The sequence below is a fragment of the Cygnus olor genome, chromosome 3, assembly GCF_009769625.2.
Source record: "Cygnus olor isolate bCygOlo1 chromosome 3, bCygOlo1.pri.v2, whole genome shotgun sequence".
Taxonomy (NCBI): Eukaryota; Metazoa; Chordata; class Aves; order Anseriformes; family Anatidae; genus Cygnus; species Cygnus olor.
This window is the reverse complement of record NC_049171.1, coordinates 118,509,289-118,534,447: the sequence shown is the minus strand read 5'-3', so window position 1 is coordinate 118,534,447 and position 25,159 is coordinate 118,509,289. Positions and strand designations below refer to the sequence as shown.

Below are 25,159 nucleotides of genomic sequence, written 5' to 3'. Positions count from 1 at the left end.
CAGCCTAACTGTTAAAGTTAATGAATCTGAAAAATGTTCGAGCGTGGCCCTGTTTAGCGAAGTGACTTCGTAAGGGCCCCTGGAAGCCAACCTCCTTAGCAGAGCTTTTGGCGGGGAAGAGGAGCCTCAGCTCACCACTTCTAAGGGACAAATCTTGGTGCATTTACTCCCAGTATCCTTGTTGTTGCCCAAGCATTTTAGGGCAAGCAACATCTTTTTTTTTTTTTCCTGTCCTGAGAGGGATTTCATGTCATTTTCTATCAGAGCTATGAGCTTATTGAAACAGCCTGAAATCTGCCCTCAGCCGTCACTCTGGGGCCTTAGCTGGGGTCAGTGCCCTGTCCTCTGGCATTGCCTTCCCTTGCAGTATTCTTCAAAATGCCATTAATGGAAACACTAAGCAGAGATTTGGCTTTATTTGAGCTTTTTTTTTTTTTTTGCATTGCAGTACTCTAGGCAACTGGCCTATTAGCAACCACTGAAAGCCAATATATTCCAAAGAGATGGTGAATAGGCTGGGCACAGACCACCTGAAGGAGATTAAATCCATTACACCGCACTCCCAGAAGCTTCCCCACAAGTTTGCAAGACCTGAAAGTGCATTAAGATAACTTCAGCAATCTGAACCCGCAGAAGGAAAGGTTTGGGGACGTCAGAATGAAGCTCGGGTTGTAAAGTGCATCTGTGTGCCTTGGTGGCACAGGCACTCCTCAGCAGGGAGCTGCCGGGGAGGTTTGCTTGAAGCTGCAGCAGCTGGGCCCAGCCATACAGCGGGACCCCTGAGTCGTCTTTGATGTCTTTCTGACTCGCGTTGGTATTGTAACTACTGTTACTGTCAAGGCAAAATGTAGGGATATTGCGATGAGATGAAGAGGCTGATCTGATTATAGTGACAGACTGTGAAAATAAACCCTTCCTTAAGAGTAGAGTTTTGACAGTTGATTCTTTTTTTGGTGCATTCTTGAAGCTTAGGATGATTTTTTTTCTCATTGCTCAAAGCAGGAGGTTACATGTATTAGGCATATACAGCTTTGCAAAATTAAGCCCATTAATAAAACAGTCAACACTTTTGAGCCAAATATCTACCTCTTAAAAATCTACTGAATGCCATGTTCCCTTTATGCTGATGCCTAGGGTAGAAACTAGGCTGGTGAGCACCAGGGTGGGAATGATATGCCAGGCTGTCAGGATGGCAGAGCAGGGAGGCTTTGGGATGCTCACAAGACAGCTTCAACTGCACAGGCTCAGCTCCGCTTTGCAAAGCAGCTAAATGAGGAATGGTTACCTGAGCCAGGAAATACAGAAGCCTGATTTCTCACAGATTTAAACCTCATAGCTAATTGTGGGTTTCAGCAAAGACCATCCTGCAGCAGAGCTACTGATATGGCATCCGGCTTGTAAGAAAGCCAGCTTGCAGTCACTAAAGAAGTAAAAAAATGCTCATTATATATGCAATCAGTTCTGCTGGCGAGACAGTGAGGAGCTTTCTACAGAATTGTCTGTGGAAATCTTCTTTTCTTTTTTTTGCAAATAAAAAAAAATCTTGGAGAATTCTTTGGAAAAAAGAGTTCTTGACGTTTTTGAGAGGCAAAAAAGGAAAATACCATACAGTGATTTTTTTTCTACAAACACTGAGTCTGCAGTGTTTGGGCTCCTTATTCTGTCAGTGATTTCCCTTCCCCTCCTGTTTTTTCCAGGTGACTTTCAGATATGAATTTTGCCCTTACCTGGAAGGCACAGGGATTGCCTCATTGCTCCAGCCCAAATGTCCTTCTGCTATGAGGTGCTGGGTGGGGAGCAGCTGGGTGCGGAGCAGTGCCTGTGTGTTGGCTGTTGAACGCGGTGTGGTGCTGCCTGCGCCTGGAGTGCCTCCCCTGGCACAGGGGTGGCCCGAAGCTCGGCTGGTTGCCGGCCTGGCTGAGAAGAAGGGGCTGACATCCTGGTGCTGGCAGCTTCAGGAAGTTTCCCTCAGCCTGCTGCTCCTTAGTGCTTCGGGCCACGCTTCCCCGCATCCATGTGCAGTGACTAACGGAGAAAATGAGGGGTTGTTTTTTGCCAACCTCCCTGGTGTCCTGGGGAGCTGAGTGTCAGAGGCTGATGAGGTGCTGCAGGGAATGACCGACGGGCTTTGGGCTGCTTTGAATCCTCCATGAGCTGGGGCCTGAGGCTGGCAAACCTGGCTGGAGTTGTGCCTTGCTTCACAAAGCAGCACCAGGCAGACCTGGGTGGGAGCGGGTCTGGGCTGGCGCCTGCAGCCGTCGGCTTGAGCAGCCGCGAAATCTCTTCCTTCACTGAGGTGTCAGGTGTGGTAAACTGCACCTTGATTTATGAAGATTACTTCTGGAGAGACTTATTTAGCTGAAAATAAAGAGCATTTGTATTCATATTTAATAAGCATGAGGTAAACTATAAGCTGTGTCAAATCCAACATGCTTCCCTGTTGGCTAGCATTAAATCAGTGGTGATTTATAAACCCTTTACCTCCTTCCTTGTGTATTATAAGGTGCTTCTTGAGATGAAGAGCAAAGGAAATTTGTATGATACTCCACCGAATGGCTAACATTTGCACTAAAGAACAGCAAATGGATGCTTTAAAAATTGTGTGTGCTTATTTGAATGGAGCAGTCATAAAATAGGTCTGTTTGCCTTAACCCTTCCTGTTGTTATGGATCGCATGCAACAGTGTCAGACACTTTTGTCAATTAAAAGTGGTGTTTTTAGTGAGTGGAGGTGCTGTGGAGGGACTGGTTGGAGTACGTGGATGTGTTGCCTGCACGCCCTCCTTGGAGTGTCCAGCGTGCACTGAAGGCCAGAGAGGTTTTCCCAGGGATTTCTGTGGGTTTGGGGCACCCTCTGCTGCGGCACTCTCACCGCTTGCCCTGCTGTGGCGCTTGCAGGATTTGGGTCCTGCAAACAGCAGATACCAGGGCACAGCGTATGTAAGGGTGCTCTCTGTACCACAGGTACAAACGGTGCTTGCTTCGTGGTGTCGAGGAAGTTGTTCTCACTGACAGCCAACATCAACGTCCTGAGCCGCCAAGAGCCGGGTCTGTGGGGGGCAGCGGGAGGGGGATACTGCTTATTTCTGACCAGCTTTATTATGTCGTTCGTGTTTCGTAGCAGAGATGCTCTCCCTTTGCAAGTGTAAAAAGGATGTCTGAAGGAAGTCTGTTTGCTGGGTGCTCACCTGCTTGCAGTGGGGCTATCAGCATTCGTAGTTCCCAGCTGTGAGGATTGCAAATCTGCTCTGCTGAGCTTTCCACATCTCTGCCAATTTTTTCTCACGATTCAGATGGATGTTTTTTATGACTTGCTGTAGTACTTCTCTATTTAAAGATAAATCAATGCCATCAGCCTTGCATTTAAATGAATATGTGCGCTCTGGTAGATAGAACCAATGCAATAGAAGAATAAGGTTAGAAGTGACGGCAACACTGAGGGGGACAGTCTGGGCTTCAGCCCTCTGCTTGCCGTGGCTTGAAAGGGAAATGATGACAATTTTAGGACTTTTCCAGCCTTCAGGTGGAGAGGGGTCTACTCCTCCACTGCACAAGGAAGGAGAGCATCTGACCCAGTAAGTGGTTTAGGGTGCTACATGCGAACAAGTGCATTTTGTAACTGAATGTAACTGGATGTAACTCCCTCAGGAGCTGCTGGCAGTGGTGGGTTTTGGGAGGTGACGTGGTGCTTGCACAAGGTGCAGGGCACTGAAATGGCAGTTGTGGATGGGACAGGACACTTGCTGCTGTGAGGGAAGGGCCGTGCCAGGGAGCCAGAGAGCTGAAATCGCTCAGCCCCCCCATTGGTCCTTGTTCTTCCTCTGCGTATGGCTGCATTGTAGGTGCAAGTGCCATGCTTTTCCTGCTGCTTTGTCACTCCTGTGTTTATGCAGATGGTGCTTCTGACCCGAGCAGAACGCAGAAAGCTGGTGATTCCCAGCCAGGGAATAGACCACAGTCTGTGAGAGCTGTGGCTGTTTTCAAGAGAGAGATGATCAAATGCACCCACCAATTTAGCCTAATTTTACAGAGCATATCGTAAAACCAATTTGATCTCCGTGCACTTGGCAGCACACACGTTGGAGGCAGCCCTGTGGCTGGATGCAGATGTGTGCCAGCAAAGACAAACTGGAGGCAGGAGCATGATGCAGGACCCACACCGCTGATCTGCCGGGCTGATGCGGGGCACACCGCGCAGCTCCTTGCACATGGCCAGCAGCAGCCGCGGCCACCACAAGCAGTCCCTGTCCCTTGGACTTACAGAAAACTGCACTGAGTCCTGCCCAAAGGCACTTCTGCAGAACTTGGTTATGGCCAAACTCCATCTGTGCTGGTTTTTCTTTATGTCCCCAGCTAGTTGCCTGAAATGGAGACACCCCCACGTGCATGCAGTCTCTTATTGAGGTTGTAGCAGTGTGTTGATGGGCACAAATAGAAATGAACTTGTCCATGTCCACTAACCGTACATCAGGCCCATGGATTTTTGACCGTGCTAATTTTTTTTTTCTTTTCATCCCTATTGGATGCACTGTGCTTGTAGTGCTCCTTTCTTGCAGATGGACAAAATTCCTGGCACTTCGCTGCTTTAGTAGCAGCTTTTTTCATAGAAGAAGGACAGGAGATGTTGTGCTGGGTCAGTAGTACCCAACTGTTTGTTACCGTGCCATTGGGTAACATCCCGTTAATAGCTGAATGCTTGCAGTAGATTCAGACTGTCTTTGCTTTGATCTGGGGATCTGCGATGGCTGGGAGCGGCAGCAGCAGAGTGCGGGGTGGGAGAATGGGTTGGAATCGCTTTACCTGTCAAGTACTTCTGTGAGGTGGCTTTGTTCACATGGCCGTGCACTTTGGTAACTGAGCTGTGCCTCCAGGCAATGATCTAGCACCACGAATTCATCTCCCATGGCATCTCGTCACACAGAGAACTTGTGCAGGCAGCTAGCAGTGTTGCTCTGTGCCAACAGCCTGCTTGCCTTCCTCCTTGTGTTTTCATATTAATACGTTAACAAGCCTTTCTGATGAAGGCTTTTGTAAACAGGAGAAGTAAAACAAAAAAAAGTGCCGGAATTGCAAAGCATGGATTCGGTGGTACTGTTTGCAAGCTCTTCTGCTTGCTGCTGGGGTTTGTCCTGGGCCAGAAAGCAGAGCAAGGCTGCAAATGAGTTTGATTCGTTCCCTGTCCATGGGCAGTGCTGAGTCGTGGGGTAGGGCTTGGTAACGTCGAATGTTTGGTGTCTACAGAAGACTGGCTTTGGTGGGTGCCTCCTGGGCAGCTGATGCCCTGAATTCCACGAGCAAAGCGTGAGCACACTGTCGCTCCGGACGGCTCCTGCCAGTGCTTGTGCGAGGGCAGAGCCTGGCGCGGGGCCACGATCCTCCCTGCACTGCTGGAGTTCAGGAGCAGCCGTGTTACTGAGGCTGACTGCACGGACCTGGAGCGCTCGGGACTATCCCAGGCAAGGCACAAGCAGAGCAATTTGATGTAGAATCAGTAAGGAAAACATTAGTGCTTATATTAAGCCTTAGAGAGTTGAGGTACAATGTACGTTATTGTATTTTACATCTGTAACATAAACAGTGATGGGTTTTAGACCTGCTCTCCTTATCTGAGTGCTTCCAAACAAGATTTTGATCACGCCAGCAGCTTGCTGTTCCAGCTGAGGGAAATCCGAGATAAAATGCTGAGATGAAATGACCTTCCCCTCCTTCTCACTATAGATGATTTACATTTAAGCAGAGATGCAAATCTAGATTTCACAGCTGGATTTTAGCATAGACTAAACCAAAATCTTGGATCCAAAACTTGGCAGTGGTCGAAGTACTTTAAATTATATCATAGCTCATTCCTCTTTCTGGCTTAAACAGGGAAAAGTGAAGTTCTCAGACAGAACTCAGTATAGAAGGAAGAAAACTCCAGAGAAATGCAGCAGTTCACAGGAATATATATCGATTTCTTCTATTTCTGGAAACCTAGATGAAAGTCAGGGAAGGCAGAGTGATTGTCCTAATGAAATTGGCAACAATAATCATAATTAAAACCATTTAGGTTTTTAACAAAGCTCTTTAGAGTTTGACCACGGTTTGTGGAGGTTAGTTTTCTTCCTTTCTTACACTGCAGATATATTTCTGCTAAAACATTATCTCTTTAGCATTGACTTCCATTAAAAAGATGTTAAGACTATAGGAAGCTTGTTTCACAGCGATCAATCGTTATGAGCTCTATGTGCAGTATCAGGACTAAAAAGGTTATTCCAAAGTTCAGCCAGCACCAGGAATAGGCGAACAACATCTTGTGAAGTGGCAAAAATGATGGGATTGCTACGAGGCTGCTTCTTGGCTGGTTATTTACCCATTCGGTGCTGCTGATCCTGTGCCGGGGCTAGGAATGATGGCAAACATGGGACTGATGGCCGTTGCACGGAAGAAATTACTTTAATTAGCTCCCCCCATCTTGTAGAGATGAGCTGGTGTGTGATATGTCCATAAACTTAGAAATGTGACATCTCTAGTGTTATGACAGCTTTTGTCGTTATTATTCTTCCATTCTTGCAAAGCTGAAGAGGAGTCATAAGAGCTATGTGAGGGCAGAAATGTGGGTGTTTTCAGCAGAAAACCTTTGGCTTCAGATTTTGTTTCCTTCACTGCTCCTGAGGGTACCCTGTAAATCTTCTCTAGTTAATTTTGATTGAGGGAACGATGCGCCAGTGGTATGTTATAGTGTACCCTGCTGCAACAAATATCTTCAATTTACTTTTTTATGTGCCTACTAATTTTTATTGATTTGAAGAACTCTTTATGAGCTGAGGAACAGCCGTATGACGGAAAGGAAAAATGAAAAACCCTAAGCACAGTATGTTAAAAATGTCTGCACTAAAGAAGCAGACAGACTGGTGCGTTTGTTTCTCAGAAGCAGTCAAGATGCTTCTCAGCTGACCCTTCACCGGCTGCCACTGGTTGGGGCAGCACTGCCATCTCCAGCAGCTTCCAGCTCCAGCAGCAAAGACCTGCCCCAGGCATTCCCGAAATGCTGCTTGATAGCAGCTGGGACAGCAGACACAGGCGCTGTACAGCTAACTTCATCTCTGGCAGGAGGAGACGTGTGCATGGGGCCTCAGCTTGCTCCTGCCTGGCTGCTGCGCAATACGTCACGCTTTGGATTTTGACTGTATGTTTGAGGAATGGGAGATTTGGGGGATTTTGACATCTCTGGTCCCCTGAGCGACCGGACAACCTCTGACGGTCCAGCACAGCTGCAGAGGACAGCACGACTGTCTGGGTGAGTGGCTTGTGCTGTCAGGATGGCCCGAGCTCAGGCCACATCCAGACGTTCTGTAGGTGACCAGTGGTCCCTGGGCAGCACTCCGTGTCCTCTAGTCCATATATGAGATGTTTACCCCAAGACTTCTGAGCAAAAAGGAGATGAAATGCGTCTTCTTTTTGCTCAAAGAGACCCAAAGGTTTGGAGGAAAATCAATTTACTTGACAGACTTGGCAAGGAAAGCTCTCAGCTGGTGGCTGGCGTCTGTCCAAGCTCTCTCCCTTACAGGGACAGGCAGGATAATTTAGCAGATATTGTTACAGAAGAGTGGGATAACATATTTGTGAATGTCCGAGTGACTGAAGGGCTTAGTGTGTATGCGCTTGGGAGCAAAAATGTGTTTGGTGCTTGCTTTTGCCTCCTGTTGTCAGAAGCAACGTGTTTGTCCCCATTCGGTGACAGGCATCGGTTCAAAGTCACTTTGAAAAGTGGCAATGGAAAGCATCGAAATGATTCATGATGTCTGAGCATTATGATTTCTCTCAGAAGTGCACAAGACTTCTCCCCAGTCCATGGGTATACAACTGATTTGTTTCATCAACAGCTGGTCGAATGTTTCATTTTTCACCAGATTTTTCTTACCGCTTTAACTTTTTAACTTTCTTATCACCTCTAACTGAATGTGTTTTGGGTGATTTTAAATGAAATTTCAGCACCACTGTTTTTCAAGAAAAAATATTACTGTTATTTTAGCAGCTTGAAGACAAATACTGCTACGATAATAGAGCAATAGAAAAATACGACTTTACTTGAACCCTTCTCTCTGTTTGTTTTAAGTATCACTTTAAGTTGTCTTGGGATTTAAGGATGTCAGAAAACCTTCCATGAGCACAGCCACTGCTAGAAGCCATTGCTCTGGTGTGGCGGAAAAATGAATTTTTCAGTTCTTTCCATGTAGAGTTAGTTGTGATGGGAAAAGCGAGAAGTGGAAGAGGGGAGGTGCTGCACACACACCTCTCTCCAGCTCCAGCCCCTCAGCCCCTGCCATCAGCTTTGCAATGTGAACACGTTTTGTTGTACTGTGCAAGTGTCACACAAAGCAAAACCAATTGTTGGTATGAATATGCCTGGTGGTATTTTACGTGTGTCTGTGGTTTCTATTGCGTTTGTAGGACAGAGGCTGGTTTAAATTCATTAGCCTTTCATCAAGAGTATTCCATGGGGCTTTCATTCACTGTTGCCTTTAAGCTGTGAGGGACTGAAATAAATGAGAATCCTGGAACATCAAAAGAAGGCTAACACAGGGATTAAACATTTCCTTGTTTAGCAGAGAAATGATAAAATCATTATGAAAGTATGGAAAGAAAATTACAGAATGCAAATTGTAAATCCTAAATGTCTAGCCTCGTTCCAACCTGTAGGTAGAGGAACCACGTCATTACCTGCTTTGAAGCCCCAAACCCCTGAAAATTACTGCTGCATGGGAAGGGGGACCCCTGCCATCCTGCTCAGCTAACACGGGGGCTGCACACAGTGAGTGGCAGGGAAAAACAGTTGTTCACAGGAGAGGTTTTGAAGACAAGACTCAGGCATTGCAAATTTAAGGTTTGCTGTTTGGTTTTTCAGAATACTTTACACAAATAATGTCAGGATTGATTTAGCAGAGCTGATCCTGCCTTAGGGAAGGGAAAGGAGTAACTGACCTTGCAGGATCTCTTCCCAGTCTCTTTTCAACAATACTGTTGTACTATTATTACTTGGCCCTCTGGGACCCCAAACTGAGCAGCATTTTGCATCTCAAAGTCAGTCAGAGAGAAGGTTCCTAAAGGCAAAACAGGTGAAGCCAAGAGTATTGGAGATGCATTTACAGAAATTATTGATATATTATTGTCTGACATTATTAACTTGAGCTGTTAACCATAAGAAACATATCCAAAAAATTGCATGGCCTCTCTCTCTTCCCTGGTCAACAGTGGCTTCGGGGCGTATCAGAAAACCAACCGAATGAAGCCCCTTACGCCCTGTCTCTGTGAGAGGCGCGGTGGGGTGAGGACTGAGCAAGGTGACATGTACCTTACAGCCTCCCTTCGCTTCCTGCTGGCTGCCATGTGTTCCCCTGTCCTGGTGTTATGCAGAGAGGACAGCCCTTAGCTGCAACCTCTCTGTTTCTGCCAGAGTTGTGCCAATTAAATAGACTGTTCTGTATTTATTAGGGAAGATTTACTTATAGCTGGTGACACTTGTGCTGACTGGTGTTAAGATCTCCTCTGCTTTAAAGTCAGCATCTGCATCTTAGAGTGCCAAACAGAACTGCTGCTGAAGAAAGTGTCTCCTAAAGGGGTTGAATACAAAATTGTTTAGAGGTAAATAATACAGTCTGCAAAGGTACACTGGCAAACAGACTAAAAGGAGGAAGCAGATTTAACGGCCGCTGGCTTTTTTTGGTCTTTGCATTCCTTGCCGTTAGAGGCATTGATAATGCAGTCTGGTGGGAGTTAGTGGGAGGAGTAAGGAACTCAGGGGGGATGCAAACACCAGCACACGCACCTCAGAAATGAGAGAGCCAAAGGGTTTTGGAAAAAATGTTGTGACTAGTTGTTTTTTTCTCTCTCTTATCTCCTCCCCTTTCTTCTTTTTCATCTTCTTTCTTAAATTTCTCATTAGCTTCTGCTATTAAATCGTGCAGCATGAAATGTTGTCAGCCTGTGTTGACGAACATCTATCTGCAAACATTACATAACTCGTCCCAGCCCCATGTCAGGTTCATGCAGAGATAGCCTTGCACCCCTTTGAGCTGCCAGTCGCACAGCGGAAAGCAGCCGCTGGCACTGCGTGCCAGCTGGGCTTCCAGCTCAGCCGAGGAGGCAGCGCTGCCTCCTGGGACGTAGCTATGAGGTAAAGCTTGTGCCTATTGTTTGTCCTCTGTTGTGCTGGAACTCCTATAGCTATTATTCTTATGGCCAGTAATTATTAGGTATACAGTAATCACTGTGGCTTTGTACAGTAATATTGTGTGTTATTCTTGTGGCTCATATGTAGAGGGACGATTGCTCCTGTGTTGGCGGCGATGCAGCAGGGACAGCAGAGCTACCACCTTGTTGGGTGGTTTGGAAGAATGCCCTTGGCTTTGTCACCTGCAGTTTGGGGGCATGGAAGATGCTTAGAGGCTTCTTCAGATTTTCCAGGTTTCTTTATGGTTATTCTGCATGACTGGATATGCTCTTGAGGATATGTTGTTTGCAGCTAGAAATCCAAGGAAGCCTCTGTCTCCTAGATACCCTTGGCATGGAAGTGGTAAGAGTGGGGGCACTGAAATCATTCCTAAATCCAGGGGTTAACCAAAAAGGCAGTGTCCTTTTAGTGGGCACAGAGGCTTTCAGGTTATTGGGAGTTTTATTACCCGTGAATCCATTAAAACTAGAATCTCCTTTTTACATGATGGCAAAGGTGGAAAATGCAGCTTTTGCATGAGAAGCTTGTGACTGAAATCTGTAAGGAGAGCAAAACCCAACCAAGACGTTTCTGGGGCAGGCTCATGTTTGCACATTTTCTGTGCAGGCTCATGTTGCCCTAGCTTCTGTGGTGCAGCCGAGCTCTGTAATGAGGGGAGGGCTCTGAAATGGTCTTTATGAAAGTGGGGCGTGAGGCTGCTTCCTAATCCAGTCCACACAAGATAGTGCTCTGCTCTCAAGCTGTTCTTTTAATGAACTTCTCATGACTTCAGTAGATTTACCCATGAGTCAGAGCTAAATTATGCCCCTTTCTGACAGCTTGGTGTTAAACTGGGTAATTCCATTTAAGTGTTAAAGAACAGACCCAATAATTAGTCTAATTTTTCTAGCTCTCCACTGAATCTGTCATTTTCTCCTGGCTAGGACTGGGATGCAGTAGGGAAACTTCCCAGTCGTGTATGTAATCCTGGTAAGCACCACGGGCTGGATTTTCAGCTCCCCATCAGGGTACGTTCAGCTTGGGGAACAGGCTGCGCTTGCAGCAGCACAGAGCTCAGTAAAGGCTAACGATGGAGGTGCTCATCCTATGCATTACCTGCAGCAACAGCTTTTATAAATAAAGTTAGTGCATTCAAAACAGTCCACTTCAGTGAATGGGGAACCTGCCAACATTCAGCTTTTTAAATAATTCATGGGTCTGATGATAATTGCTATTTCAGTATTTGTGTCTCATTTATTCTACAAGAAAGGCTGACAGGGCTGCAGCTTGATTTTTCTTGGTTAGGCAAAAAAAAACATTTGCTGGTCACATAGCATCCTTAGGGAATCCCTCAAAACCAGACAGGGATGCTCATTATTTTCCACTGGCCATGACCACTGGCCTGTGTTAAGACAATTTATTGTTTTCATGTTTACTGTCGGAGAAGGCTAAGCTTGTTTTGTCTTATTTTAAACCTCCCTGAAGCCTGTGCATAAAGATTAACCTGTTGCTTGGTGGTACCTAAATCAGAATTGAGCCTTTTGTACACTGTGGGAATAAAATGGAAATACTACTCTGAGAATGCAGGCAAACAAAACAGGATTACCGATCTCTTGAAAAATGTATGCTTTTATTTTCTGGACCTCCTATTGTGAGATGGGGAAATATGAGCAAATGAGCAATCTGACTCTGTCCCCATTGCTACTCACCTTTGATAATTCAGCTCCTAGTATATTAGGGTGGCAGCCTCAGAATGGGTTAGAAAACAAAAATACAGGTAAGAGCTACTACAAATTCAAGATTATTGAAGATGATGTCATCAGCAGAGTCAAATGTGTTCATCTCCCAGAGTGGGAGTCTGGTCGCAATGGAGGAATTAGGAAATTTTTTAAGAAAAAGTGATTTACACAGAAATAATCCAAGGAAACAATACACTACAACTTGTGTGTGTGTGCAAGCTAAGCATTAATTTAATCCCAGGAGATAACATTTCTCCTATTTCATTGCAGGACATGGAAATATTACTGTCTGATTTATTTGAGGGTTTAAATGTATGGTCATAGACAGTATTTTTATTTTTTTTTCTCGTGCTTCCTACAAGCAGGATATGTGCACTTGCATCTTGCAGGCCTGAAGATGAGAAGCAGCCATCTCCAGGCTGAAACAAGAGGCAGCCTTGGCCAGGCTGTTTTTTTTTTCAGGCCTAGATTTCCAAATATTTCAGCAGTTTTGATTCTTTTGTTAAACACCACGTGCAAGGCACAGGTATCTGCTTTTGTCTTATTGCAACATGTTTGGTGCCTTCATCTCTCATGGACATCACTAGAGAATTATTAGATAACATATATACACACACATACACATTATATACATATATATATATATTATATTCTCCAGCATGGAGAAGCCTTTCATTTAGAGCTGCCTTTAACCCCCCAGAGTTACGATTCAGTGCTTCTGGTCTGGTCAAAGCATGTTTATTGGAATGAAAACTTAAGTGTTGGCATAAGTTTTGTTTTGAGGTACCCATCAGCTCCATAGGGCAGAAAGTGGGAGGAAGCTGATGGAAACTATCGAGCTGCTCAGAAATCAAAAACCAACATCAAATAGTTAGGACTCAGGAATGCTAAAGGGAGACAGGAGAAAAGAGAAAGAGAGTGAACGTGGCTGATCCCTCAGTGCTGATCTTCCTCAGACAGTGCAAAAGAGTTAAAGCAAAACTCAGCTTAAAAAGGACATATCAAATAGAAAGATTACCAAAGGCTGGTCAGGAGGCAGATGAAAGAAAGTGGGAACCGGCAGAGTGAGGTCCAGTCAAGGGGATGCTAATGTGGCCCTTGGCTATTCAAAGCCAAAAAGCAAGAGATGAGGCGGCCTTATTCCCTGGGGAGGGATCCTGATGAAGAAATAAAAACATCTCTATCCTACGCATTAAGCCAATGACTCTATACAATTTATTCAAGCAAATGGCATAAAGAAAAGAGATGGGAAATTAGAATATGCAGCCATAAAGAGCCAAGAACAGGTCAAATCTATTTTTAGGTTCAGTTCTATTTAGTGGAAGAAAAAGTGGAGAATTCCTCCTTGCTATCAGGCAGGGATGAAAGAAAGCTCAACCCTTTCTCTGTTACTTCTTATTTTCTGGTGAAAATCTACCTTTTCTTCCTTTGGTTTTCCATGGCGTCCGATGTAAGTCTGGGAAAAGACTGCTTCCTGACTTTTTTGTTACATGCCTACTGTGTTTTCTGTACTGTTCATACACAGAGGTAGAAATGGTCCTTGCTGCAAACACCTTACAGTCCTTTTTTTTTTTTTTTTTTTCCCCCCCCCCTCATATGGGGTGCTTGGGTTGGTTTATTGCAGCTGTTGGGAAATAAGGCTGTTTTTAAGGTGTGGTAAGGTGCAGACCAGCACAAAAACCCTGCTGAGGAATATATAGCAGGATAGGATTGTGAGAAAAAGGGGGAAGTGGCTCTGCAATCTGGATAGTGTATTTAGCAGAGGGGACGAAAGGAGGAGTCTGCAAGGCAGGACTGCTGTGACTGCCTCACTGGACATGCTGCTCTTCGAGGCCAGAAGAGGCTTCCCAGGGATGGGGAGAGCGGGGATGGCTTCAGGTAGTCCTGTCCTGCTCTGGGATCGCTCCAGCACCTCCTCATAGCAGGTTACCTGGACTCCCTACCTTTTTGTTGTATGTAATCATCTCTCTTACTACTGCATTGTATTTGCCTGTTTAACAGAATAACCTTGCCATTTTTACAAATTTTCGTTTGTGAAAATCTGATCGTATGACTCAAGTGCCTGTCTCCCAAAGATTGTGTCAAAAGCTAATTAAGAATAATTACTCTATCAAATGTCTGCATCATTCATTGTAATTTGGTTTGCAAGGCTCAAAGATTTCTGTTGAAATGCACGTAAAATGATCTGGGTTTTTGATATTTGCCATCAAAATCTTTACCCCCGTGTTTTGAACACACAATCTCTGCAGTCAAAATCTGTCCCAGTAACTGACTGCACCACTGTACTATTGGTGCCACTGTCGCTGTGCACGTGCCCTGTGCCTGGGGACCGCTGCTAGGCACCGTGCGTAAAACCCGGTGAGGAGATCGCCGCAGGAGGGTGCGGGTCCAGCGCTGGCTGCAGCCTGTGGCACCGGCAGCTCAGATGGGGCGAATCCCCCCAGCTCTGGACAAGGGGGAGCACAACGCCCCTGGCAGCATGGGGTCCCCCCTTTTGTTATCGCTCATCTCCGTTTTTTCTTGAATTCCTGCCAAGCTCCTGAGTTGTTTTTTGCTTGACCACATCTGGGTCAGCTTCTGCCCCCAGTTGGCTGTTGGTTCAATCGTTGATTCAAGCAGGTTTCCACGAGAACAGCTAACGGCAGGAACTGGCCCTGGAAAGTTGCTGGAAGTAAGGACGTTTACAAATCTTCCGTGCTGTATAAGCAGAAGGGGCAAAAAGGACAACAGTCACAAGTGCAACTCTTACAAGTCTTGTTGAGACAAACATCCTTTCGTCTAGAACAAAAGCATTACTTCTTATGTAGCAAATCTGGCTGTTCTGTTTTTTAATGGATTTATAAATTGAATTTGTTATTAGCAGTGACTCCACTGTTGTGATATTAAATGGTAGGAAAGTGGCCTGCTGTGGTGCAGCCACCTCTTATTATAAGTACCTTTCCCCCCTCTTCCAAGAGCCTGGGTTTTGAAAATCCAAGAGCAAGGACATCATAGGGAAACTGTTTCAGTTCAGTTTAAAAGCTAAATTAGAGCAATTGATCATTTCATTCTGGTGATCAGAGACTCCCAGAGGAAAATGCTGAAACATCTGTAATAGCTAGACTTGCAAAGGACAATAAGAGAGTTGGAGCCATTTGGAAACTTAATTTTCAGCTCCCTGGCAGTTCTGAATATAATAATTAATAGTAAAAATAATTTCAAAAGTTCTCAAAAATAGCTTCAAATCAAACTAAAATGGACTGTCTCAGTGTGACTGCAAGAACACGTTTTAAGAAATAAGAGAATGGACTAAGTGAAAAGCCACATGAAATTGAAAGAAAAAAATGCAAGTAATTTATTTAAGAACATTGATAAAGCTGTTTAGACTACTCAAAATATTTTTTTCCTTACATTTTCAATGTGGGACTTGGTGCTACAGGCAGGCTTCTGTGACATGATTTGATGTAGCCATTTATTTTTCACAAAGAAGAAAACTAGAGAACTTGCCAAAATCTGTTGTTTCCTGAAGGCAGTGTGTTCCCCACAGTCCAGCAGAGACTACTGCTTCACTCCATCATTATTATCCAGCCTTTCTTGAAAGGAAGCTGTTGTCTTTGTGACCTATATGCTCTGTATCGGCTCTATCTTGAAGACTGTTTAGGCAAAGTTTCCCCCGAGTTACCCCAGTGCAGAAGAGAAGTGTATTTCCTGAGCCCATCTCTTAATGGCATCATTGGAGCACTGGGCTCTGCTGTGAGAGCTGCGTGTTCTGGCCGGGACAGCGCTACGGGCAGCCGGGGGAGCCAAGAGCTCCTTGGGCAAGGAAAACCAGGGGCAAACTTCAAGGAAAGTAGCAGTAGCAAGTTCAAAACAAAACTAGAAAATCTTCAGAATGGATTCATCTGGAATTGCCACTAACACATCATTCTGGTATTTAATGAAAGAAACCCCAGCTTTATTGTATTTTCCCTAGCACATGTGGTTTTCATAGGTCTTGGAATGAAAATATGAAGACAAGTCTATAACCCCTATATATATGTAAAGTTAACCACACTGAATTTCAGGCTAGCTGGTTTGCTTGGAGAAACAAACAAAATACTATGCTTATGTTCACTTTTTGTCTATTTTTGTGTTTTTACTTTCTTGGGCAGTTTTTGTTTTAGATCCTTTCCCAGTGAATGACTGCTCCCACCAGAACCGCACGTGGCTTCAGTGCGCACTGACAGTCGCAGTGTTTTTTTTGTTTTTTTTTTTTATTCTTTTTTTGAGTAGGTAATCTTAGTATATTTCTGGGAATTTTTAGTGTCTATGTAGGAAATGTTTTCTGATTAAAATCACAAAATGATTTCAATCTACCAAGCTTTCAATCCAATGTGCTTTGCAGGAAATACACCTGTAATTAGAATTAATTTACCAAATGAACTCACCTCTGTAGCAAGCAGGGCTTTTGCAGCCACGGGCCATCCATCTCAAGCACAAAGGCAGCCATATAGTCATTATAATGTGGGGCAGACTCTGAGAGAAAAATATTTACTAAGGAGAAGGGAAATTAGAGCACTTCACTGAATTAAAACAAATGTATGTAAACAAAGATACCCTCTGCTTCCATGACCCAATTATAATATCGATGTGCATGATCTGAAAATTATATGCTGTGAAAATAACATACCGTTACAGAGAGGCATCTGGCTGGCTCTCCTTGATTTCAGATGCATGTAGGATAATTGCATGCTCCAACATAGATCTTAATTTGAATTGTTCCAGAAGAAAAGCTTTTATTTCTCTAAAGTTATGTTAATCCTAGGGCACTGGATAAATAAAACCTATGAGGGAGGAATAGCAGTAGCTCTGCTGAGTAAAAACAGGCCTGCAGAAGGACTAGGCCTGGTTTTGTGCCTCAAAGCACGGTCCAAAATGCAGTGCCTGGCCCACTTCTCGTGCCCAGGGGAGCAGCAACCTTTGCAGTGGTAGAAGCTGTCCTGTGTGAGCAAAACCTGTGGAAGAATTGTCTGCATTGCACTGTCTGGTGCCAACGTGCACGGTGAAAATGGGACTGAAAATGAAGTAATGGTAACACACTGTTCCTGCTCTTTGTGCGCACACATGCTCAGGGACGCAGGCAGTGGAGGAAGTAAGGACTGAACTGAAGTACTACATAGTACCTCACCCAAAACTATGGGGATATTTTGATTTTTAATCAAAGGCTGGTGCTTCTGTGGGAAGTCAAGCTGCGTTTCAGTCTCAGCAGCAACGTGCAAGCTTTCTGAGGATGAAGAGTTTTTTTTAATGGAAGAATAAAATAAAATTAGTTTAGGCTGTTACTATCAGCCGTCATGGTAAAGCCGAGAAAGTAGCTTCTGTAGACTTACTACATTTGTTTGGTAGCTTTGCAGGCAGATATATATAAGAATATCTGATCTACTATTTTATTTGCAAGGCTGGGTGGGACTGTGTATCTTCTGAATACGGCAAAGCAAGCCTTGAGAAATTATATGCGTTATTCTGACGTTTTCAGAACATTGCTGATACCACCAAATTGCACCTTTTGGTGAACAAGCTGAATGTACAGTGTGTCCCCTGAGTTTTTCTAAAGCTCTTTTGAAGCACCACCTTTCTGTTCCCTGATGGCGACTGGCTGTGAAGCTAATGTATGACAAATTTGGGAGTGACTCATCAGCCGTTTGTTATTGTGCATATATTGTATATTTATTACCCTCACCATACAAGCAGTTTCCAGATCTAGCATGAAGTTGTGAGTCAAGCTGATATTTTGAAACGAGGGAGTTTTGTGGGGAAAATGAGCGTGCCAGCGGTACCATGTTCTGACAAAAGGCCAGTTTGTGTAGCAGCGCAGGGGAGAAGCTGCTGCATAATGAGTTGCCGCTGTTTGAACTCGGGAGAAGAAAAGCACCCCAAGAACCCAATAAGAATATTCAATTCACTGCTTTTATAGACAGGCCTGACTCAGTATGAATGTTCAAGCTTTAAAAGAACGGGCTGAGCTCTGTTATTTGAAAGATACAATTGTAATTCAAATTAAAAGAATAATCTGAATAAACTCCGAAGTTGCCACCTGTACAAGCAACGAGGCAGGACTTGTATCTCCTGAATCTCTTTCTGTGGGATGCATCTTTCCAGCTACCCTTCCCACCCTCCCAGCATTTTGCTTCCCTCCTATGTAGGAAACCTGGGATGGATGGTTAGTGTGACTGCGGCAGGGAGCACCGCTTCGGCTGGTTGCCTCTGCGCTACAGGACGGGAGGTCTTACGGGAGGAGAGGGAGACTCCTTCCCAGGAGAGCCATGGCACCTGCTGGGGAGCAAGTAAGGACATGGGAGATGGCTGCAAGGTGCTGGTGGCAGCCGGGCTGGTTGTCCGAGGGAACCACGGGTGTTTTTGTGCCGCTCAGGTTGTTGCTGGGTGGCTGGAAGGGACCAGCTGCCTGTGCAGCTGCAGCGGGTAGAGAACGGTGCTGCCTGGAGGTACAAGGAAACAGCACAGAGCTCATGCATCAGGGCGCAGGATGAGGCCTGTGCTCTCTAATGTGTCACCTTATCTTGGAATTTAACTGATAACTTCCTACCTTCTGTTTCCCAAGAAAAAGCGCTGTGATCAAGGCTGGACTGAAATGCTCAAGTCCTTTTTGAACTCAATCCTCTTTGAACTGTGTGACCTCTAATGAAAGCTGGGAGAGTTTAGAGAGGAAAACAGCTTATCTTTTCCTTCTCCTTGCTGGATGGATGCCCTTATTTTGTTTCAGATCGTTCAGCTTTATTTTTGCTACGGAAATGTTATTTATTCAGCTTTCAAATGTTTGGTCAGCTTATTAATTTTTCATACATAGGAGCTTTGAATATGTCTCTTTGAAATGCCACAACTAACCTCATTTTTCTTTGGGCAATATACTTGGATCCCCCGTTTTGACCTTCTCCCTAAAGTTGCCTAGACAAATAGCCAGGGTGGCACTGCTGCCAATTTATGAAGGAATTCCTGTTACACGAGGTTCATGACAAGGAAGGTACCAGAAGGCATGCACGCACCATCATTTAGTGCACGAAGGATGTGCATGTGAGGGAGCACCCAAGATTACAGAGGTCAGAAGGGGAAAACCAAGCGATCCCATGCTTTCCAGCCTTGCTGTCTTTGGAAACCCACCCTCATCTGTGCCCTTCTATCTTGCAAATAAACCCCTTGGCCCCGTGTAGCTGCAGAGATGGTAACATAAGGAAAATCGGTGCGCCTTCTCTTTTGGCTGAGGATGAACTGTCTCTGCTGTCACTTCAGTATGGTTATCGTTTTGTTTCCTGCTGTTAATACTTGCTTTACCCTCTGGTGTTGCTTTGACAGGCACAGGCATATTGCACTTTAGGACAAATTCTCAGTGATGCTGCAATGAACTAAATGTGGAGTTTTTTGCTTTGTTTCATATATATATATATATACACACACTTTTTTCTTGATTTGCTTTATAATAACTTCAGGCTTGCTTCCATTTTTTTTTCTGTATCAAGAATGTAGAAATAGCACCAGCACAGACTTGCTGTCCTTGCTTTCCACCAAACCACATACTGCCCCTTCCTTACAAACCTTTTTAGCTGAATTTACCCTCTCCCACTTCTCCAGTCTTCATTTAATATAAGTTCTTATTTTCTTTAGTTGTTCTGCAACTGTAATTTTATTTCATTCAACACTCTCCATTACACTGCTGTTTTCCAAGTTTCATATCCTCCTGTTTGACTTCAAACCTGCTAGCTGCAAGCTCCAGCTGCCTCGTATAGTCAGTAAATGAAGGTTCTCTCTCATCATATGGTATGAATCGCCCCTTCCTCCACTCCCCATAACCTGCTCCTCCAGGCAATTCATTTCATGCATCCTTATGTTTGGAAGTTGGGGAGTGTATTATAGATCAGTGGTTATTTATTGACTTGTATCCTGTTACTATTTTGATAGGCGTGTTTTGGTGCATTGCACTCCCTCCCCAGGTATTTTCTCTTACTGCTTTATTACCTCTGTGAGCTTTCCCTTCAGTGTTTTGCAGTTCTCCTCTCCAGGTGTGTGGGGGAAACCGCACCTCGTGGAAAGCAATAGGATATTGGCTGTTGAAGTTACGGCTGCAGAATACCAAGGGCATCTGTGTACAAGAACAGGATGACTAATAAGCTGTTTAAAAGTGCCTGTGTGACTTAATATTACCAATTCATGTCTGCGTGCAAACATACTTGGAAGCCTGAAGTCCCCTGGCTTTCAACTGTTTTTATCATTTATGTGCTTTGTTTGCTTTTACCTGGGTATTCATAAAAATTAGAAAAGACTAGAGGCTCACGATCCGTGTTTGGAGAAGCTGATGTAAGCCTGAAAACCTTCCCTGATTTTATCATTAACTCTTTTCACATCATCAGCACAGAAATTGAGAAAGCGGAGACGAGCACCTCAACAGGCAGAGCAAGTGTTTCTGAGCTGTCCAGCTCCTTTTGGTGACACGTACACCGGGGATGGCCAACCCTAAAAAAATCCCCTAGACATTTTAGTTTTTATTTTAACACTGGCTCCTGAGCATTCCTGCATCAGTGCAGCTTGGCAGAGCAGGTTGTGCTTTCCTTGTGCATGCTGAAGGAGGCGGGAGGGTGCAAACCTCCTCCTCCTCCTCAGAGGCTCCAGCACACTGCAAGAACATGCTTTTGTTGCTGTGTCAGAATTTATAGTTAATGTCTGCAAATTCTGGCAAAATACCAGTAAATTTAATACTATTCCACCACAACAGACGTTTTGTATGCAGACACAGACTCTAGGAGGATATAATTGGTACCTATTGCTCTACTTTCAAAATATTGTATTCAAATACATTCTTGTGGAAAAAGAAACTGATGAATCTTCAATACCAGGAGAGTCTGAGATTATCAACAGACTTTTAATGAGCATCAGGCTGCACTGCTTTCGTCCAGGGCTGCTAACGCACGGCCTTGCCCAGGAGGGCACTCAGGAGCCAACACATCCATTTAGAAAAATGATTTTGTGGTACCAGTGAAACAACTTAAGGAAGAGGGAAAAAGCTGGTGCTTAAAAACCCTGCTGTGTATTCAGAAAACAGCCTGAAGTGGCTGGGCACTGATACAGAGCAGATAAGTGCTTTCTTTTTTTGCAACCCAAACCATACACGTGGCTGGTAACTTGATTAGACACTACAGATTGATGAAGCAAGTGAGCTCTCAAACTGTGCTTGGTGAACCACAGCTATGGACAGAGCAGCTCTGCTCACAGTGTCCACGTAAAGGTAGTCTGTCTGACAAAACTTGCCTTGACTCTCAGGAAATTATACCATCATTCAAAGAAAAAAAAGTTCATCATTTTGCTGCTCTTCTATTAATTCAAATGTCATACTTCTTTTAATTCACATACTCCCAACTAAGATTTAATTAAAACAGGTATTTTAGGGTAGCTGTTTTTAATTTTCTTCTAGCTGTGTTTCAATTTCTGTTGTTGCTTCACTGCTGATTTTACTTTCACAATTGATTGGAAAGGTTTATTCTTCCTTTAATGTTAATCTTTAAATATTCACTCGCAACAGGGGCTCTCAGATGCTTATTATGTTGTACTATGTGATGAGAAACAGTCTGCAGTGCTGGATCTGGTGGATGATCCCCTCCCGCTATATCTGTCTCCACACAGGAACATATGCTTTCAGTATTTTTGCTACTTGTCTTACATTATCATTTTTCTAATTATTTCTTTCATTACAAACCCACCAGATATCACAAGGCACCATATATAGCCATCAAGAACAGATTGTTTCCTTGATAGCTGTACCAAATGGTCACGTGTCTTTGGCACGGTAACTTACTGAACAATGCCACCAGTCAGAAGGCTTTTCTTTCCTGTGAATATGTATTAGGAGTGAATTTAGGCACACGGGAGCCATATTATTAACATGCCATGTCATCATATTCCAGTGATTTCCTATCTTCCGTCATCAAATGTGCATCATGCTGACTAAAATACAAACTGGAAAGTTTAACGCAAGTATCACAAAAGAACGTTACATGGAGCTAGTTAAAAATGAGCAAGAAAAAGAGTGGTTGCCATCATTAAGTCTACTGTAACATTGTTCACTTATGATAACATGGCACATCTTTTCATTTCATTTTCATCGGGATGACATCTACCATAATTTATTAAGAATATCACAACAAAGTTGGAGAAAAAAGCAAATGAAATTCATTATTTGACTTATTTTTCTATCAAACCACCTGGATTAATAACACATGCATCTAAACCGCTCTCAGTTTAGGGCCAGAATTGCCCTAATCCTTACCAGGAAGAAACGAGGTGCAACCCAGTCCCCCAGGGCGGGCAGTGGGGCCGAGCGGTGCAGGGCAGCAGCTGCTGAGCCTCCAGCTCACAGCAGCACTTGGCCTCCTCATCAGCAGTGGTCAGGGAGGGGCAGCACTACGCAGCAGCCCAAGGGCAAAATGGGGAAAGAACAGCCACCAGTGGAAGTAATGCATTTCTAAAAGTTAGTTAAAATAGCTTTGTGTTTTAACAGAACTTACGGTACAAAGAGTAAGAGATTTGTTAAGAATTGTTGTTTGTCTTAGCATTTATTTATCTATTTCCCTTTATTGTATTGTCTCAAATGGCAATTTCAAAGGCAAAATGCCATTTTACATTAAAACCTTGGTCACCCAACAGTCAAAACTCTTCCCTGGGATGACTTTCATAGGGTTGTGCTAGGAATTAATTTGATTGAATCGAGAAAGATTAAAAAAAAAATCATCAACAACACAACAGAACAAGAACAACAAAAGGAAAACACAAAAATAACCAAAGGTCTGAGGTCTGTTACCTCACAGTCATACTTTTCTGCAACTCCTCCAAGATCTACCCTTCCTTGGGAGTGGTTTGGAAAGTTGAGACCTGCTAGGAAGGTGATGCTCCCTGCCCTGAGAAGGGCTTTCTGTTTGTTTCGGCAGTGGCCGGTTCATTTTCCTTGTAGGTGAGTTCACCAAGTGAAAGTTAAAAGCTGTGTTTCCCTTTAATTTCCATAGGTCTGTATGGATATGAGCTTCTCCCTTTCTTTTGTTTGAAAAAGTGATAGCTTTGCCATCTGAGTCTGAAATGTAACTACTACCACTTTACGTGAGGCAATCCCCGTTGTCCCTGGGGTACAGGGAAGGGAGTGGAGGGGAAGGTGCTCACAGCTCCTTGCCAAAGACCCGAGCTACAAACAGCAACCTTCCCACTCAAGCAAATACCAGGCTGGATGTAGGGCAAGGATGCAGGTGAAAAAACAGCTTCATTTCTCAAGCAGTTTTTTCCTTAAGATTTTGTTGGTGGGCGGATTGTTCCAGGTAAAGAGGCTTGCCTCCCCTGTGACTGAGCCAAACCAACCAAGCAATGTGCCAAGGCAAATAGGAAGGCATTTATCTCATAGCTGAAGCTTTCCTAAACACCACAGGAACTCAAGAACTTCTTCCTCACAGTCATTAAAGAAGAATTTGTCTGCAACCAGAAATGAACCAAGTAATTGTTGCAGAATTCCCATCCCAATTCCTACATGGCTGTAGTTTCAGTAAATGTTATCTTTACAACAAGCTTATGGAACCACCCAATGGGAACAGTCCCGAGGATGGTTCCAAGCCCCAGGGAAGCATGTATTTTATTTGTGTCATCCCAACAGACTGCTGTCTAACCTGTTAAAGACGCATAAAGACTTTATAGCTCTGCCCAGTGATTCACCGTTCTACAGCAAGAAAGTGCTTTTTTGCGCCCTCCCCCCCCCCCCCCCCCCGCCTTTTTTTCCCCCTAAAAAAGCCTGAAGCGGCTGCCACTTGGGGTTTTGGAGGTTTTGCCTTTGACCAGAGCATGTGATAAGAACAATGGAGCATTAGAATCTAAAAGCGTAGAATAAAATGGCTTAAACTCTTTTAGGTGTGTAATGCACATAGGGAAAAAGAATTATTTAAAGCAGGGTAAGAAATTGGCTGTTTGTTATTTAAATGATCACAAGAAAATCTCTGGTTTCTGTAAAGAATGAAAGCTCCAGCACAGTTAATACAAGGGCTGGTGAATACTGCAAGAATGAACATCGCTTTCTGTAAATATTACAGCTTCTTCTAGCAGCATGAGGTAGTTCATCTGTCTTTCATCCCTGCAGAGGCACTTTAACTTAATACATGTTAAAAGGTCAAATTTGCTCATTTGTTTGCTATTATGTATGGCCTTGCAGTTCTTTTGTTTTGTAAATGCAACAATCTAAATAACTCGTAAGAGCAGGGACGCCAGCTGTCGGTGCCACAACCAGGTAAGTCCTGATTCATGACAGCCTTCTCTTGCTGGAAGACCACAAAGGATGTAGCAGCGTGCTGACTACACAGAGCTGCGGTATGGGCTGGAGGCTCGCTGGCATTTCAGAGCACATCTGGCAGTTGAAGACAAGAATAGAGTAGGCAGAGAAACAATATTGATCAAAGAGAGTTTTGCTCTTGACATAACCTGGAAAGTGCACCTTAGGTGCCTAATTAGGATTTAACCATGCAGAAATTATATTGGAAAAAAATTACTGACAGCATATCTAAAAATAGGAAGACTGCACCTCTTGTATGAGCAAGTTTGGGGCTGTCAGGCATAGCAAAAATCAATGAGGTGATACGATAGGCTGCTGGCGTATCAGAAGAGCTGCTGTTACTCACTGCCTCCCATGGAACCTGACAGCATATATTTGGGTGTCAGCTGGTCCCGAAGTTACCTCGGAATAACTGGGAGAATGTAAAGGAAAAAGTAATTTCCAGCTGCCAGGATCGATTAGCACAGTTGGACTGCAAGCTTACAGCAACTGTAATATTATCCAGGTTTTGTCAAGTTTGTGTCTATTTGCATACAGATTTGACAATATAATTGTCTACTGACATAAGGCACATTGAAAGAAAGGTAGTAAATTCAAAGAAAAGAGTTCTTACAATCTGCTACTGTATTTCAGTTAAAACTGAGGCTGTGCCATTTTGCAGCAGCAGTTGACTTTATTCATAGAGCATACCTGGCCAACCAGAAGTCTTGGAGCCAAAATTAGACTGTTGCTTGCAACGTAGACCCAAAATAAACCCACTGAACTGAGGGAAGCACAGCTCTCTGATAAGTCAGCGCTTAGCAGTGTTTTACATAAAAAAGAATAATTTCCAAGTGAGGTAAGCATGAAGAAAATGAATGCAAGCATTGTACTCTTAGCACGTTTTTTTTTTTTTTTTTCTTTTTTAGCACAC

At 44.0% G+C, this 25,159-nt stretch overlaps 1 long non-coding RNA gene across 1 annotated transcript in view; it reads left to right on the top strand.

Moving 5' to 3' along the window:
- The window catches only part of LOC121068285, a 57,919-nt gene that overhangs the window by 22,208 nt on the left and 10,552 nt on the right, over positions 1–25,159 (top strand). The window lies entirely within an intron of this gene.